Consider the following 17230-nt stretch of genomic DNA (forward strand, 5'->3'; position numbering starts at 1 on the left):
AGTGGGAAATGGTATGTCAAGCCCTTTGGGAGGGTGTGGGAGTGGACCCAGCTTCCCAGGCACCCAGTTGTATTGAAAGTAGTCAATTACAGTAGGTGTCTTCAGTCCTAGGGGTCCATGTTTCATTTACCACAGGATTCCCCTCTTCCCCAAGTCTTTCACTGATGTGTCAGTGGGCTTTGTGTGGAAGTGGATCTGATGCTTGCTTAACTGAGAACAGAGGCTGTGTTTCTGGACATTTCAAAGGACTCAAGACCCAGCTGTTTGCTTGCCTGTTAGAAGGATGTGGGCTCTGATGACTGTGGAGATGTTCAAATGTTTCAAATTACTTCTGCTTGTAACCCCCCCACCCAGGAGGAGAGCTAGACACAAGTGCACAAATATGTACACATACCCTTACCATGTCTTGTATGCACACATACTGGTATACACACACACTCCTCAGCTACATCCACATTTGTGGGCAGAAACACACACACACACATATAAATACAGGCAAATACACTTGTCCCCCAGAATACACCTATACACTTAATGTACTTCCACGCCAACATAGCTCCCACATGAATATGCATATATATGCATATACACACGACTTGTAGCAGAGCCTTGGAGTCAGCTGTAATTCTGTGCACCTAGGAGGAGAGGCGAATTGCAGGGAAGTCAGACAAACCAGGTTCCAGACACAGTGCGAAATCCCTCTGCTGTGGATCCTTTGAGGCTCTCCCAACACTTAGCAGTTTCTAGGTGGCTGTTGCAGAGAACTGGTTCTGCTGGTGTACCCAGGGGGAGGTGTGGTAGGAGGGATCATTTCTCTTGTTCATCCCCTTTGGCCAAGTGGATTTCAGCTTCTATGTAGAGAATGGCAGAGCACCCTCCTCCAATCCAGGGTGGGGGGCAGGGGGAGGAAACTAGTAGGTCTTCCTTTTCTTACATTGTGAAAATGAAGAAACTGAGTCAGGAGAGGTTAAAGTGAGTTGCCCAAAGTCACACAGGGGTACAGTGGTGGAATTGGGGTTCAAACCCAGACCTGTGCTCCTGATGGCTGGATTATTTCAGGGCCAGGGGCCTTTGGGAAAGAGGCTGCAATAGCAGCAGGGGCAGAACCCCAGCTGTAGGCTTCGAACTGGCTAGACTGGGAGCAGTTGCCAAGCTCAGCCCAGGTCTGCTTTCCTCACTGTGAGAAGACCATCATGCCTGATGTTTCTCTGGCATGAGCTGGTCTGGCAATCTACTGGGACAAAAAACCAAAACACTGGAGATAGATAAAAAAGGAAAGATCTCTCATGAACAAGCAATAATTTTCAGAGACAGGAGAGTTTAAATTTATATTTTAAAATAATTTATTTGTAAGGACACAGTCCTGCTAAAATATAAACCAAATTTTTATTAGTGAACAGAACACTTAACATCTGAAACCCTGACTAGTTCAGGGATGTTTGCAGAAAAAAGGGCTAGAAATTGCTTTATCTCTGTCTGCATGCCTAAAAAGGTCACCATAGAGAGAAAAAAGGGAAGACCTGCCCAAGGACCAATTCCAGCTTAAACTTGAGGATGCAAAATCCACTTGGTTACCAAAATGACACTTCCCTAGCTTCAAAAATGAAGCCTCATCTGGAGCAGTGAGAAGAAGCTGTTGGCAGCTTTAATATATTAATTTTTTCTACTACAGGTTGTTTACATGAGAGCTGGTGCCCAACTTTCAAGCAAGATTGCTATGGTCCTTAATAAATATTTGGCAATTTTTGTTAAAAAAACCAGCACTGTGAAGCCTGCCTTTGGCCTTAACATTGCAGTGTTTGAGAGCTGATTCTTCAAATAGTGAGGGGTTAAGGATAAAGACCCCACCACTTGGCAGTTCTTGCCCAGAAAATTGAAACTGATAAAAAATAATCATGTTCTAAGCTTCTAGACTTTTGTTGAGAGTCAGGGTGTGAATCTGGAAATTTATTTATTTAAAAGAAAATATCTTCCTAAATTTTCATGAATTTTAAAAGTTTTTTTTTTCAATTAAGCTTTTGCTTTGAGATAATTATAGAGCCACATGCAGTTGTAAGAAATATGCAGAAAGATATGCATTAAAACATGTGTGCGTGCATGCATTTTTTTCATCCCAAGACGCTTATGAACACCATTTTACTTTTTCTGGTTCGTAAGGCATCCTAAAGAAGGGTGAAGCATATGGTACTGTAGCATCCTGAACTCTGAGTTGCTCTGTACCAACCCCACACACAGAACTAAATGGTTGGGTGTTCTTATCTTCAGTTAATGTTGTAAGGGAAAAATTCAGCCATGTATGTCAGAAGTCCAGACAGTAATGAAATTTACCTCAGGTTTGGACCTTACAAATGACCATGAAACAAGCCATAAAAAAAATCAAAAGAGGATGAAATAGCTGTATTTATTTCTACAATGGAGAAGAAATATATTTGCGATATTTAAAGCAATAGAAGATATCATCAGAAACAAGGCAAATCAAATAAATTACAAAAGAGTTTTAACTTTTGGTATCAAAGGAAAATCTAAATGAAATAACTTAGAAAATTATTTTAATTATTATGAATCAAGCTTATGGTCCAAAAGAGATACAGAATTATGTAAATTTATGGTTAAGACCTAGACTCTACTTGAAAATTTATCAGAAAATATGAAGATACTTTTTACATGTAAAGAATGACAAGTAACATCTTTCATTAGTATTGCCTTTACAATTTATAATGTCTTCATATCATCCTAGTGGATAGATTTGCTCTATCAAAATGTCTTTTTGTTTGTCTACAAATAGAAAAGAACATGAAAAATGTTTAGCCTGAATAATAACTGAAGAAATGCAGATTTGAACAGCTATGGAATGCCAATATTAAATTAACAATAAAAGATAAGATTGATAAAACTTGTTACATTAGATTCTGCATTGAAAACCCACACACATTACTGGTCTATCTGTAATTTGTTCCTATTTTTCTGAAGTGCAAGTTGGCAATTTGTATTAGAAACTATGAAAGTATTCATACCCTTTAAGTTGGTAATCCCACTTTTGGGAATACACCCTAAGGTAGTAATCCGAATGAAAAGGAAAGTTGTTTATACAAAGATATTTAGGATGTCAAGTTCATAATATGGAAAGATGGAAAGTGACCAAAATGCCTAGTATGTGGGAATGCTTAAGAGAACCATAGTGTATCAGATTCTTCATGGCCACCAAAACTGAGACATATGTAAACAGAATCATATGTAAAACTGTGCATACATCATAATGCTAAGTGCAAGCAAAACAGAATGCAGAATAGAATAGCCGCTCTTACAAACTTCATATACATGGTGTCTGTGCTTTGATGAGTCTGGAAAAAACATAGATGGATGTAAATAGCTGGGTGTTTTAAACGCATGGGGTATTTTTTCCTATAAAATTATTTATTTAAACTTTTGTCAAACATCTACTACTTGACAAAACAAAAAAATGTGGTTAAAACTTCATTACATGTGTAATCTACGTAGTAAATTCTTTTCTAACACATAATGTACTTCTATCTTTCCTTGGAGACCTGACCTTAGTATTTCTGTACTGCTGCTATTACTATGGTTGGGTTATCACCTATGGTAGGGCCTGCACAAAAATCCAATATAGGGAAGTTGCAAATATCTGAGAATGGCTGGGGAGAGTGAGGGGTTTCCCCCCTCTGTTCCAGATACAGACTTCTTGCTTTCCATGAAGTTAGTATATCCTCTGAACCTTGAGGAAGATTAAGTACTGCTCTGCATCCTGGGTTCAGAGAATGAACCTAAAACCATATAGGATGAGAGCAGGTTTGGGTGAAGATCTGACTTTATGCCCTGGTGTAGCTAGCAATCTTTTTCGCCATGTATGTATCTTATGTTACTCTTAGGTAACTTGACTGCAAGTTCCAGAAAAATCTTGCCTCAGTTTACTCAAAAAACAGAAAAAATTATTATTCCTTATAAGAAGAAGCCCAAGGGCAGGACAGTTCCAGACTAGTTAATTCCATGACTGAAGGTTCTTTCCATTTTTCATTCTGCCAATCTCAGCATGTCAGCTTTAATAGTGGTTCCAACATAGCTGCTGTGGCTCTAGTCCACGGACATGACACCTAGGATCAGGACTTTTTCTTTCTTCTTTGAAGAGAAACCTTAACAAAACCCTGCCTTCTGCCCTCACTGTGGGCAGTCTTCCTTTCATTTCTCATTGGCCAGAATTGCATTCCACATCATTCCTAAGCCATTTACTGTCAAGGGGAATGAGACCAACGGCTTGCTGAAGTTAGGCCTATCAGGACTTGTCCCTGTGGCTGGGTGTTGGGTCTCCTTAGACACTTGTTGGCTCCTAAGGTCCTCCCCGTCTGGTTCTCTGGCTAGAAAGCTGGGCTACTCTGCCATGTACTTCCTGAGGATGTGTCTACCCAGAGCCATGAAATAAGTGAATAGGCAGAGAAAAAAAAAAGCAGTGGGGATTCTCCCCATACTATGAAGACCTCAGTTTTTCTGGACAGAGAGAAGGGCTCCCTCTCAGAGTTCTAGGTGCCTACTTGGCTGCTGCTCCCATTAGTATTGCCATAAAATTGCTTAGGACCCTAGGGGGTGAGAGAGTGGAAAAAACAAAGCCCACTGACCCAGGGGTTTCTCCCACTCTATCAGATCCATAGGGGCTTGCTTTCTCATTCATACCTCAGAACAGAAATATAGATGGTTTCTCTTTGGAGTTCTTTCTGTCCTCATCTCGTGCACAGTCCCAGGCTTCAGACTGCCTTTGAATCTAGGCTAAGTGATACTAAGTGTAAAACCAGAAAACTCACCGTTCTTTTTGGTGGTTCTTTGAATTCTTCTTTCCTTCCCCAGTCTACCTGCCAGTATTTACTTTCCAGAGTTCTCAAACAATAGCTGCTCCATGCTTTCTGTCCAGGATTTTTTTTTATTGCATTAGTAAGAGAGAGAGGCTGGAACATGTTTATTCTATCTTGCCTGAAACTGGAAACATATCCCTTTTTAACTTCCAGATATTTGGAAGACATGATGAGTATCAGTCTATGAGAAGGAATAGTCTTCAAAACTTGTAGAATCTGGAAGTGATTATCTCTTTGGACATAGTGTCAAAGAGGAAGAAAGAAACAATATCTCTCCAAAGTTTGAATTGGTGGTACAAGAGACTGTATGGTTTGAACTGGTGGTACAGGAGACTGAAGTAGGGATTAATGGGAAGGAAAGACAGTCTGGGAAACATGGACTTTCAGAGGAAGGATTTTTGCTATGTTTAATTTCCTGAGAGTCACTGGTAACAAACAGATAAGTAGCATCTTTTTTCTAGGCCTGCTTTAATGACTTAGCAAGATTGAAGATATTTGCACATGCATAAAAATTTTTAAGTATATGAACAGTACAGGCTTTTAGTATAGTCTTTCTTCACATATGTCTTATTAACTAGGACCATTTTGGTTATAAGTGATGGCGACTTATCTTGAGCAGACTTTGGGAAAAGGAGAGATTTATTGGCTCATGTACATCAATTAAGATTAAACTATTATACTGTGAAAGGGGAAGGGGAACAGTGGGGTTTCAGCAACTATTCAATCTGTGGTCTTGGACATGGCCAGTGTTCCTTTTGTGCTTCCCTCTGCAGATAGGCCTTCTCCACATGGTGAGAAACAGCTTCTGAGAGCACCTGAGTTTTGTTTCTTTAAGTAGACACTAATGAAAAACATTCTGAAAAAGGGCAATCATTGGCCTAGACCATGGATACCTACCACGAATTCAATCAACTGTGGTAGAGATAGGAAAGTAAATTCATGGAAGGAAATGGCAGCAATTGAGGAAACTGCATGGGTGGAATGTGGGATTAGACCATCTAACTGAAAAGGAGTTTTGGGCAAAACCAATATGACAGGATAAAGGAGAATCTTGCCTTCAGTCAACCTAAGATATTACAGCCTTGTAATCATATAGTTCTATTACATTCTATTTTTCTTTTCCTTTCCAGAATTCCAGATTTGCCTGAATCCCCTGTCCTTCTTTTCCCCCAATCCTCCTTCACTTTTTTTTTTAATCATGGCTTGGCCTGTGCTAAATTTTGTCTTTTCTTCTTAAGTTTCTTCCAGTTGGTTGCCTCTTCCTTTCAGTCTATCACCTCCTCTCCATATTTCTTCTTAATCTTCTTCCTGTGCTCTATAGACATTCTTTACATATAAGTAAACTGAAAAATCAAGCCTTACAAAGAGATTTTGGTCCTTAGTTCATAGGGGGAAATAAAAGGGAAGAGAAAGAACACTGATCCAATAGTCCACAGTCTTGGGCTGCCTAGTAGCCCAAGTGATAATGACACAGGCCCTGTTATCCATGAGTGTATGATCAGCATAGGGTGAGAGGCAACTAAGCAAACAGTCATGGTATGGATTAGGTTAATGGCAGAGGAAGTCTGGGGTTCTGGGGGACAATTGGATTGACTCTCAACCTGGATTTCCAAAAGAAAAATTAATGCTTGGAGATACTAAGTAATTTGCCTTGCTTTACATGTCTGGAAAGTGACTAAAATAGTAATCACCCTTTTTCTGTGCAGCCAAGACCTGATTTTCTCCCCACTACACCATCGTGTTGCTACAGGGGGAACATGCATGAACTAGAGTTCAAATAAGTATTGGTTTCTCATCACAGATGCCATGCAGAAGGCTCCATCTTTCCTTTCTCTAGGCTCATTTTGTCATATGGTATGACTCCACAGAGATGAGATGTATTCTTACATCCTTATCACCTTTTTGGTATTTGCCATTGATTGGATAATACATTCTACAGGTACATAGAAGGAAGAGAACATCACAGTTCATTAATTTCAGCCTCTGCATTCAGTCAGCTATCTCAGATATGGTATCTATAAAATAGCATGTGTTAGGGATATACAAAATTTCAGAATGTAAATTTAGTAGATAAGTGGAAAGACTTAAAGACACTTAAACCAGGGTCCTCTGACAAACAGCCCAGCCAGATCACCCTACTATGAAGATGATAGTTGAGGAACTCTGCCACATACTTGGGGACTTCCACTTACCTTTTTAGAGTCGTACTCTTAAGCATATAGTCTAGGATATCTGTACTATAAAGAAATCTTACATGTGAGAGAGACTAAAACAAATACTGTGAAAAACAAGTACCTCTCATATCTTCAGAGAGCTAAAAGCTTATTTCATTCATGAAATTAAAAATTACTATTAAACAACTATTAGAAATTTAAAATAGGAGAGATGAAATTATAAACTCAGTAGAAGAGTTAGAAAAATATGGTGAAATCTCTCAAAAGTAGAAGAGAAAGGCTGGTGATAGAAAACAGGAGGGATGATTGGAGAAAGTTAGAGGACCAGTAGAGGAGGTCCAACTCCAAATGCTAAAAGTTCCTGAAAAAGAAAACAGAGACAACAAAGAAGAATGCATCATTAAAGAAACAACTCAAGAGAATTTTGAAGAATTAAAAATTTAAGTATCCAAATTGAGAAGCCCTGCTGAGTGTTGAACACAATGAGAGAAAATCAATGGACTCTAAGACACATCGTGACATTTCAGAACAGTAAGGATGAAGAAAGATTCAGAGAGAAAAATCAGGTTCTATAGTGAGAATTAGGAACTGAATAATATTGGACTTCTCAACATCGGCCCTGGGAGGTAGCATAGGATGCTAAAGTAACACCATAAAAATTAGAATGACAGGACTCTGCTGCCCAATGGTATCAGAGTTCTCTAGAGAAATAGACTCAATGGGCCCTATTAGGTATAGAAGTGTATAGTTGCACATATTTGTGAAAATATATAAATGGATTTTTTTCCAAGAAATTGGCTCAGATGACTGTGGGGGAGCTGGTAAGTCTGAAATCTGTAGGGCAGGCTGGAGATGCAGGCAGTAATTAATGTTGCAGTCTTGTGGCAGAATTTCTTCTTCGGGAAACCTGTTTTTACTCTTAAGGCCTTTCTGGTGATTGAATGGGGCTCACCCACATTATTGAGGGCAATCTCTTTAAAGTCAAAGGATTGTAGATGTTAACCACATCTAGAAAATATTTTCACAGCAACATCTAGATTAACATTTGATTAAGTAACTGAGTACCACAGTGTAGCCTTGTTGACACATAAAACTAACACAGCAGTCAAACCATCAGCTAAGTGTGCCAGTAGAAGAAGACATTTTCAAACAGAGAAGATAAAAAAATGTTTATTCACCATATGTTCTTCCTCAGGAAGCTACTGGATGATGTGCTTCAACAAACTAAGGGATTAAACCAAGCAAAAGGAGGACATGCATTTCAGGTTGGGCTGCCTTCAAGGCTCAGAGGTGTGGATTCTTGTGCAAATGATTTATTAAGGAGATTTAGAAGGGAATGGAAGAAACAGGACAAGGAAATAGAGGAAGTCAAGCAAGGTATGATTCCAGGCAGAATTCAGTCTGACCCTGCTGGGGAATGCTGGAGTATAAATTACTTTAGAGTTGTCCCAACCTGAACAAAAGAGGGGGCTTGCATGTTCCTGTACGTGCCCACCAATTGATAAGAGCTGCTCTAGGGGATGTTGGGTGAGGGATGAAAATTCCAAGGCACTTGGTTCTTTGGCTTTAGGCAAAGCACCTCCAGTAGCCCAAGTGTAGTCCTCTTTCGAAAAGCTACAGGTGTTCGTTGTTAGAAGCTAAAGCACCCCGAAGCCGAGAAGTGTGTGTGTGTGTGTGTGTGTGTGTGTATACAAAAGGTAGTGAAATGGCATATGGCATTACAAACTGGGATATAGGAAACAGAATCCAGTACAGGAGAGAAATAAAGGAATACCCGGGTTGATGGTGAAGGAAAATCCCTAGACAAGTCATGCCAACAGTTCAGATTGCTGGAGTGGGTCAGGAGACTGGGAGAGAATTATTTAAGAAGATAAAAATGATAAAATGCCTAATGAACTTGAACATATTGAGAAGATATTTATATATATGAACAAGAGTTCACAGCTAAGTTAACGATTAGGGTATAGAAAACCTACAAATGAAAGACCAAGACAATCATAAACTCCAGGAAAGACAAAGTATATTAGAAAGTAAAGTAACCACATTTTATAAGCCTGATGACTCAGTTGTGATTGGTGTTACATGATCATAATAAAGTAAACGCTGAATGTATTGAATTTAAAATTATATATATAAAAAAATAAAATTATATATCAACACTCTTGGGTAAATGGGGATAGGAAGTAGGTGTCTGTGGTGAGATGGAAGAGAGTGGCAGAAAAATCTGTTTCCATATTTGGAAGTAATGGATAGAGCCTCTAAAAAATCAAGAAGTAGCAACATTAGTATATTACTTACAGATGGAGAGGAAAAAAATTCTAAAACAGTCTTCTAAAAGTTGAAAGTGAGTTCCCTGAGGGGGGCACTTGACGGGATGAGCACTGGGTGTTATTCTGTATGCTGGCAAATTGAACACCAATAAATAATTTATTATTTAAAAAAAAAAAAGAAAGTGAGTTTCCCTGGGTGGTGGGAAAGGGGATGGGGTGGGGCAGTGTGTGCAACTGTTATTCTCATACAAGTCTTACAAAAATGATTTGACTCTTGAAATTGTGTGCATGTGAAACTTTTATTAAAATAAAAAGAGTAAATTAAAAAAGGAGGAAAGCCCTACAGGCAGAGATGACGGAGATGTGGGAAATTAGGAGGAATGGAAGTCGTCTGATTCAGATACATTTCAGATATATTAGTTTGTGTTTCCCCCAATCCCAAGCAGGGCCCAGGAGATAACAGTGCCAGCAGGGAGCCTTTGATCTTCAGATTTTAGCAAAAGAGAATCTTAGAACTTTGAAGACTTAAATTCATAGAACCATCAATGTTTGGAATCTTCTATTCTTAGAATCTCACTTTAATTTATGCTTTAAATCTCAACTCAGGTGTCACTTCCTCCAGGAAGCCTTTACTGACTTTTCCCATACATCCCCTGGTAGGCTTTTCTGCTATCCTAGCACTCCTCAGGTTGCAGCGTCAGGTTGCTTACCTGTCCTCCTCCTCCACTGTTGGTAGAACATGCATTCCTAGTCATTTCCAGGTAAATGCAGCCATTTCCAGTTTGAACAGAGTTGTTCATTCAACATTCTTGCCCCAACTCCTACCCTATCCTATCAAGTCCAGGCTGTTGAGATGTCTCAGCTTGATGGAGAGCACCTGGTCTCTGGTCACAGCAGGAGTTCATGCTGGTGGCTGGGGTATGTAACTCTACCCCTCTGGTATGGTTTTTGGCATCCTGAACTACTGGCACTTGCAGAGATCTCTCTGTCATTGGCCTATGCCTTCTTTGTTCTGATCACAAAGCTCCTCCTTGTCTGCTGTTCCTCCTGGAGCTTCTTAGATGAACTCTGGAGCTCCTGCGGGGCTGAGGAAGACTCAGGGGCATCCCTGCCAGGCCCTTTGCTCAGACATGCCCTCCACCATTTCATTCCGCTGGGTCTGGCCCACACTGGGACTGTGAAACTCTCAAGGACCTGACTTACCCTGTTGGGCCTTAGCTGAGAGTGACATGCATCCTTTCCCCTCCCACAGATCCCTGAACTAATCTCTGTTAGTTTTCTGTTGCTGCACAACAAATATTACCACAAACCTAGAGGCTTAAAACAAGACACAGGCATTATCCCCTGATTTCTGCGGGTCAGGAGTCTGGCTAAGGCTTAGCTGAGTCCTTACAAAAGCTGCAGTTTGAGGCACTGCCAGGGCTGGGTTTTCACTCACCTGAGGCTCAGTCAGGGGGAACATCTGTTCCAAGCTCACAGCGTCGTCGTTGGCAGCACTCAGTTCCTTGTCATATGGTCCTCTGCATAGGGAAGCTCACAGCGTGGCAGTTGGCTTTTCCGTTAGTAAGGGAGAGTCTCCTTACAAGATCAGCACTAAAATTGTATGCTGTGCAGTCACGTACGCATAATCACATTCATTCTGTCACCTTTGCCACGTTCTGTTAGTTGGAAGCAAGTCAGAGGTCCTGCCCACACCCAAGGCAAGGGGATTCTGCAAAGGCGTGAGTGCCAGGAGGTAGAGATCACGAGGGCGGGGGTGGGGGGGTGGTGGGGTTGGGGGGGGTGGGAGGGTGGGGGTGCACCTCAGAGTCTATCCACTGCAAGGCCTAGCGTCCAGAACACCCACCTGGGGGGCTGGGCCCACACTTCTGCGTTAATCTGGGACTCTCCCTCCGTCTCTACCTCCTTCTGGCCGGCGGGATTTTGGGTAAGGAACTGAATTACTCTTCCTCAGGCATGTCTTCTTAATTCTACTGTTTACAGAACACTGCCTTTTTGTACTCAGAAGCCAAGATTTTGAGATCGTAAGCTATTTTTTCTGCCAGAAGTTCCAAAATTCTATTTTCAACTGGAAAGCTGGAAACTCACTTTTTTGTTCTTTGCTTTTTATGCCCTTTCTTTCCAATGCAGTAAGCCCAGACTGCCCTAACTGCTGCCTGAAATTTGGGGAAGGTCACGGGCAAAAGAAAATTACTGGGAATAGTATCACTATGCCCTGGAACAATCCACAGGGCTCTGCTAGAACAAATGCAGATACAGCATCAGAGACCTGGGTGCAAATTCTGGTTCTACCACTTACTAACTCTGTAACCTTGGGCAAATCACTCATTTTCAATGAGCCCTGGTTTCCTCGCCTATAAAACAGGGATAATGATATCTATTTTTATAATGTTGTGAGGATTAATTGGAATAAAATTGGGAAAAGCGCCTTTGTGAATTATAATGTACTGTATATGAGAGCATCACCATTATAGTTGCACAAGTGCACCAGAAAGCCCTTTGACATATTGAAGATAGCAGTCCATGCAGACCTGGCTTCTTTGTAGTTCTGGATCTGGGACCAAAGCCTTTGACGTATTAAATCTGTAATAGTAGGTGCTGACCACAGGCTTGTATTGTGTCTCGGGCAAGGGCTGGTTTGACGTGAGATTTTACCAAATCATTGTCATAATAACCAGATGGTAATATTATGTGTGTGGATGCTTCTGGTAAATCACAGAGGTGGAATGATTCTAAAACTGGGAGTGTTTATTCCAAAAGGCTATTTGGATAGAGTTTATTCATGCTTGGCACAATGTTCTTTCCATCACAACAGCATTATAACCCATCGTGTGATGCTATCGTGTATGGTCCCAGGCTCTGTGCAGGGGAGAGTTATGTTATGCATAGACTTGCAGAAGTGTTTTCTTCTCTTTTGACTTGCTCAAACAATATTAATTTTAATAAGTATTTATGGAGGCCAGCTGTCATCGGGTAGTATGGATGACAAAAGCATGCTATAAAATTCCTTTAAATTTTTCCTGAAAATCTCATCTTCTGCTGCCTAGTAGCTCATCTTTTCCTAGAAGAAAGAAATTGATACGTCAGATTGCAGACCCAGCCGAAGACCTGTAAAATGAGGGAAGCAACCTGTTACATGGGTATGAAATTAGGGCCCTCCCGATGGTAGAAGGAACTTCTCAACAAGACCGGTTAATTTGGGCCACAGATGTTTTGAAAAATTTGTCATTCTGCAGTTAGGGTCTTTCCATATCATCTCTCTTTAAAGAAAGCTGAATTGAACATACAGCATCTGAGTAAACTGCATTATTTATCTAACATTCTTAGAGTGACTGTGGGTGTACCATAGGCTTCATATTGAAATGGGAAAAAAGAGGGGAGGTTCAGTGATCCTAAATGGTGGTCTTCTGGGCAGATTGAGAATTCAGAATGTGGTTGGCAGAGGGAAAGCAGTAGTTCATAGGGGTCAGAGTGACAAGCCCAGCTTGATCTGCACTGCAGAAAAGAAATATAGGGACAGGGGATCAGTATCTAGGAAGCTCCTCTGGCCTGGGGGACCCACGTAAGCAGGGTTAAGTACTGCTCCCAGGCTCAGAGTGTTTGCTCCCTGCATTATTTTTCTAGGTGCTCTAGTCTTAACCCTGGAAGGGGTAGGCAAAGGCTAATGAATGTTACTAACAGTTTTGGTTTCTTTTTATGTGCCAAGCCTGGTGTTAGGGACTTCATGGGCAGAACCCGCTTAATCACAATTCGAACTACATAAAGCAAATACAACCACTATGACTCTTCTAGTCATAATAGCTTCTTCTCAGATGAGATGAAATGACACTTTAAACATTTCTCTAACATTGAACTCAGTTTCCAAATTCCTATTCTGGCTGAAAAAAAAAAAGTAATCTAGCATAGTTTTAAGTCTTTTCAACCCAATATATTCATTTTTCTTGTCACTTCTGGTTTAAAATGTAAACATTTCAAGGTATATAGTTCTCCCTGCCCCCATTACTCCTGTGTTTTGTTCAAAGGAGCCTTTAGGACCTGGTGGCATTGCACTGGTGGGCATTGGCCCGTGGTTGCCTCACTGATGAGATATCTCTTGCAGTTGCTTCTCTTTATATTTCTTCCCATCTTGGTTTGTGCTTCGTCTGGGAGTAGGGATAACTTCTTCTGTTGATTTGGCCCTACTCCTGGCCTTGTCACCTCTGATCTGCCCTCCCCAGCCTCAGCTATGGGGCCCCCTTGCCTGTGCTATGGTTATTTCCAGGCTGGCTCATAGGCGCTCATTCTCAACAAGCTTCTGCTTTCCCTTCATGCCCATGGAAACTCTTGGGACTTCTACAGCCACACCCACAACTTGTCACTGTCACCTCTGTAAGGCTGCTGGCCAACTTTCAGAGCTCTAGGATGAGCAGGGTATAGCCCTCTCCACTCTCAGAGCCTCTCCACCCAGCCTGGGCCTGTCCCAGGGAATGAGAGGCAGGGAGTTAGGTTCCTAAAGAGTGTCTTCTTTCTTTCCAAACTCTTTTCCTTCTTCTACATCTTGGAGTGCTTTCATTTGCTGTAAAGTACAAGGCCAAATCTCTGCTTCTTCTATCTATTGCATCTCTGTTTGCATGTGCTCTTGTCTTAAACCCAGGAAGTGTCCACTGACCTTAAAAGATAAAGAATGGAGCACATTTGTTCCCAAAGGTTGCTGCGTCAGTGGATGTCCTTCTCTTTAGTTGCAGAACATGGGTAGGAGAGTAGTCCCTGTATACTATACAGCCACATATCAACTAAGGCTTTGAAATATTATTTCACTATATTTATATTATCTCCATTTCACACATGAAAAAATTAAGTCTCAGAGAGGTTGAATATTTGATCAACCTGGGGCAAAACCCAGAGTTGTCTTAAAGCAGATGCTTCTCATTCCCCCACCCCCAAATCACACTACTGCCCACAGGAAGCCCATGCTCCATGCCAGATTCTGGGTGGCAGCAAAGAAGGGACCCACAGGGTGTGACAGGCCCAGAGTCACTCTGGATTGGTAGCTAGATTGGGGCTGTGAGAACCATGTTAATTATATAGGCAATAAATAGGTGTGTTCTGGCAAGCAGATCCCTGCTGCTTCCGCTAAAGCAGGAAGCAGGAAGAGATGGTGAGTTACTTCCCTAAAATGCTGACTGTTTCCTGCATTCAAGAAATTAGAGAAACCAGTGAGAACCCACAAATGGGTTGTGAACCCAGTGAGATGGGTGCAGTGAGTGACACAGGAGGAAAAGATAAAGGGGACATTCTCAACTTCTGAGGACTGATTCACCAGCAGGCAGAAAGATGGTATTAGAGACACACAGGTGACATGTGAACTCCTATTTCCTTGAAAGAAACATTAATGGTTGGAAATCTAATAGAGCACTTTCAACTCAAGGTAGTGGGTCTGTATGCTTATTTCTTTTCCTTTCTCAAATCTCACTGAAATGCCAGAAGGAATGAAAAAAGTACAAACCCCCAAGGACAAAGAATACAAGAGAGAACAGATCTCCAGACATTGGTATTTGGAATCCCACACACAAAGTGCCTGGGTCACCACCTGATCCCCTGCTGTAAAGCCCAGAAGCCAACAAGATGCACCTAAACCTTCCAATCAGCTTTTTAAGGACTTCACTTTTAGACGGACAACCGAAGATCATCAGATATTTGTAAAAAAATCTCTCATAGTCAAGATAGTGACCCACCTGAGCAAACAGGAAAAGTAACTCTGAAGAAACACAAATGAGAAAGAAGAAAGCTTAAAAAAAACTTCAAACATTCCCTATAATTAAACATCCTTAGAGAGATAAGAGGTAATGTTATGTGAGGTATCCTTAGAGAGAGAAGAGGGGATATGACATGGATGTGCCCCTGGGATTTAAAATATGATAAAAATGGGGATACCTGGGTGGCTCAGTCAGTTAAGCATCTGCCTTTGGCTTGAGTCATGATCCCGGGATCCTGGGATTGAGCCTTGTGTAGGGCTCCTTGCTCTGTGAGGAGCCTGCTTCTCCCTCTCCTCCCTGCTCGCATTCTCTCTCGCTATCTCTGTCTCTCAAATAAATAAATAAAATCTTTAAAAAGAAAAAATATGATAAAAATGATATATTCAATTAGTGAGTTTGAAGACAATACTGCGGAAGATAATGTGGAAGATAGTCTCTCAGGAATAGAAGAAAAAAATAAAAGAGAAAATAGGAAAGAAAGTGGAACTGGAGAACCAGTTCAAGATATCAATATTTGATTAAATCGAGCCCCAAAGAGAGAAGAGAGAAACTGGAGGAAAGGAAACTATGAAAGAAATAATATAAGAGAAGCTTACCAAAATAATACAAGATAGTTTTCAGGACAGGGACTTCTGGATTTAAAGGCCCAGCAAAATGAAGGAACAGAATTTGACTATAAACTACAACCTCAAGTAATTTCAGAGCACCAAGGGTACAGAGAAAGATTTAAAATCATCTTAGGAGGGACGTCTGAGTGGCTCAGTGGTTGAGCATCTGCCTTTCACTTAGGGCGTGATCCCACGATCCCTGGATCGAGTCCCACATCGGGCTCCTGCATGGAGCCTGCTTCTCCCTCTGTGTCTCTGCCTCTCTCTCTGTGTCTCTCATGAATAAATAAATAAAATATTAAAAAAAGTCATCTTAGGAGAATAAGCAGGTTTATATAACATATTAGGGATCAGAGTGGCATGGAACTTATCAATACAAACTCTGGAAGAAGGAAGATTGTGCTTTTAGAATTATAGGACAGATACATTTCGATCTAGAATTCCATTTTCTGTAAACCATCAATCAAGATTGAAGGTAGAAGGACATTTGCAGACATACAAATTCTTATGAATGAATCTCCTTTGCATGATGTTCAAAGTATTATTGGGTGTGTGTTCCACAGAGTGAGATTGCAAACCAAGAAAGAGGAGAATATCAGGTCAATGCAGGGAGAGGCAACACAGGAGAGAGGCAAAGGAGTTCCCAAGATGATGAAGAAAAGTTCCTGCAATCAGCTAGTTTGTAGGTCTAGAGAGCACCAGGTGAAATTTGAGCAGGAGGTTGGAAGTCTCTGGTAGGAATGTTTCCAAGAAAACTACTGGAACTGGTATGTTATCTGATATGTTCGATGGCATCGAGATGGTTCATATCATCCATGGGAGGAGGTTGACATATAAAGTATAAAATAGAAATATCAAGAAATAAGAACCTGTTAATATTATTTAGAAATAAGCAATCAGGGGCACATGGGTGGTTCAGTGGTTGAGCATCTGCCTTTGGCTCAGGGTATGATTCTGGAGTCCTGGAATCGAGTCCACAGAGAGCCTGCTTCTCCCTCTGCCTATGTCTCTGCCTCTCTCTGTGTGTTTCTCATGAATAAATAAATAAAATCTTAAAAAAAAGCAATCAGAAGAAATGGTTGTAAGAGCTGAAAATGGTTGTCTCCAGGAAGCCAGAATCAGGGGTGCAGTGAGTAGTCCCAAGGACTGATAAGTCTATAGTTCTATTTAAAAGGATGTATATGTTATTTTGAAAAATGTTACTTTGAAATTGCTGATATTTGTCAGCTTTGGCTTATGAAAATGGCAATTACACATGGTTCAGCTTAATTAAAATAGAAATGTGAAACAATCATTAACAGTAGTTCTATATATATCAGAATTTATTAGTTCTATAGTATTATGAAAATCAAGAATTTTTCACCAAGGTAGAAAAAAGAAAACAAAATTATAAGCACTTTTGTATAACTCAGTGGATGAAAACTTCAGTCATATCATCTCTGCCCTTCTAGTGTGTTGCATGACTGTGTGTGAATTGTTTCTTCACCAGAGTACTGCATCTCCCTTCTTTGTTAGCTGTCTAAAATTTCAGCCATGGTTGTGGTTTCTTTATTGATAAATGATTATTTTAAAACCATGCCAAAA

At 40.7% G+C, this 17230-nt stretch overlaps 1 pseudogene; it reads right to left on the minus strand.

Moving 5' to 3' along the window:
• The window catches only part of LOC129506956 (E3 ubiquitin ligase TRAF3IP2-like), a 59186-nt pseudogene that overhangs the window by 13737 nt on the left and 28219 nt on the right, over positions 1 to 17230 (minus strand).

The sequence above is a fragment of the Nyctereutes procyonoides genome, unplaced genomic scaffold, assembly GCF_905146905.1.
Source record: "Nyctereutes procyonoides isolate TBG_1078 unplaced genomic scaffold, NYPRO_anot_genome, whole genome shotgun sequence".
Lineage (NCBI taxonomy): Eukaryota > Metazoa > Chordata > Mammalia > Carnivora > Canidae > Nyctereutes > Nyctereutes procyonoides.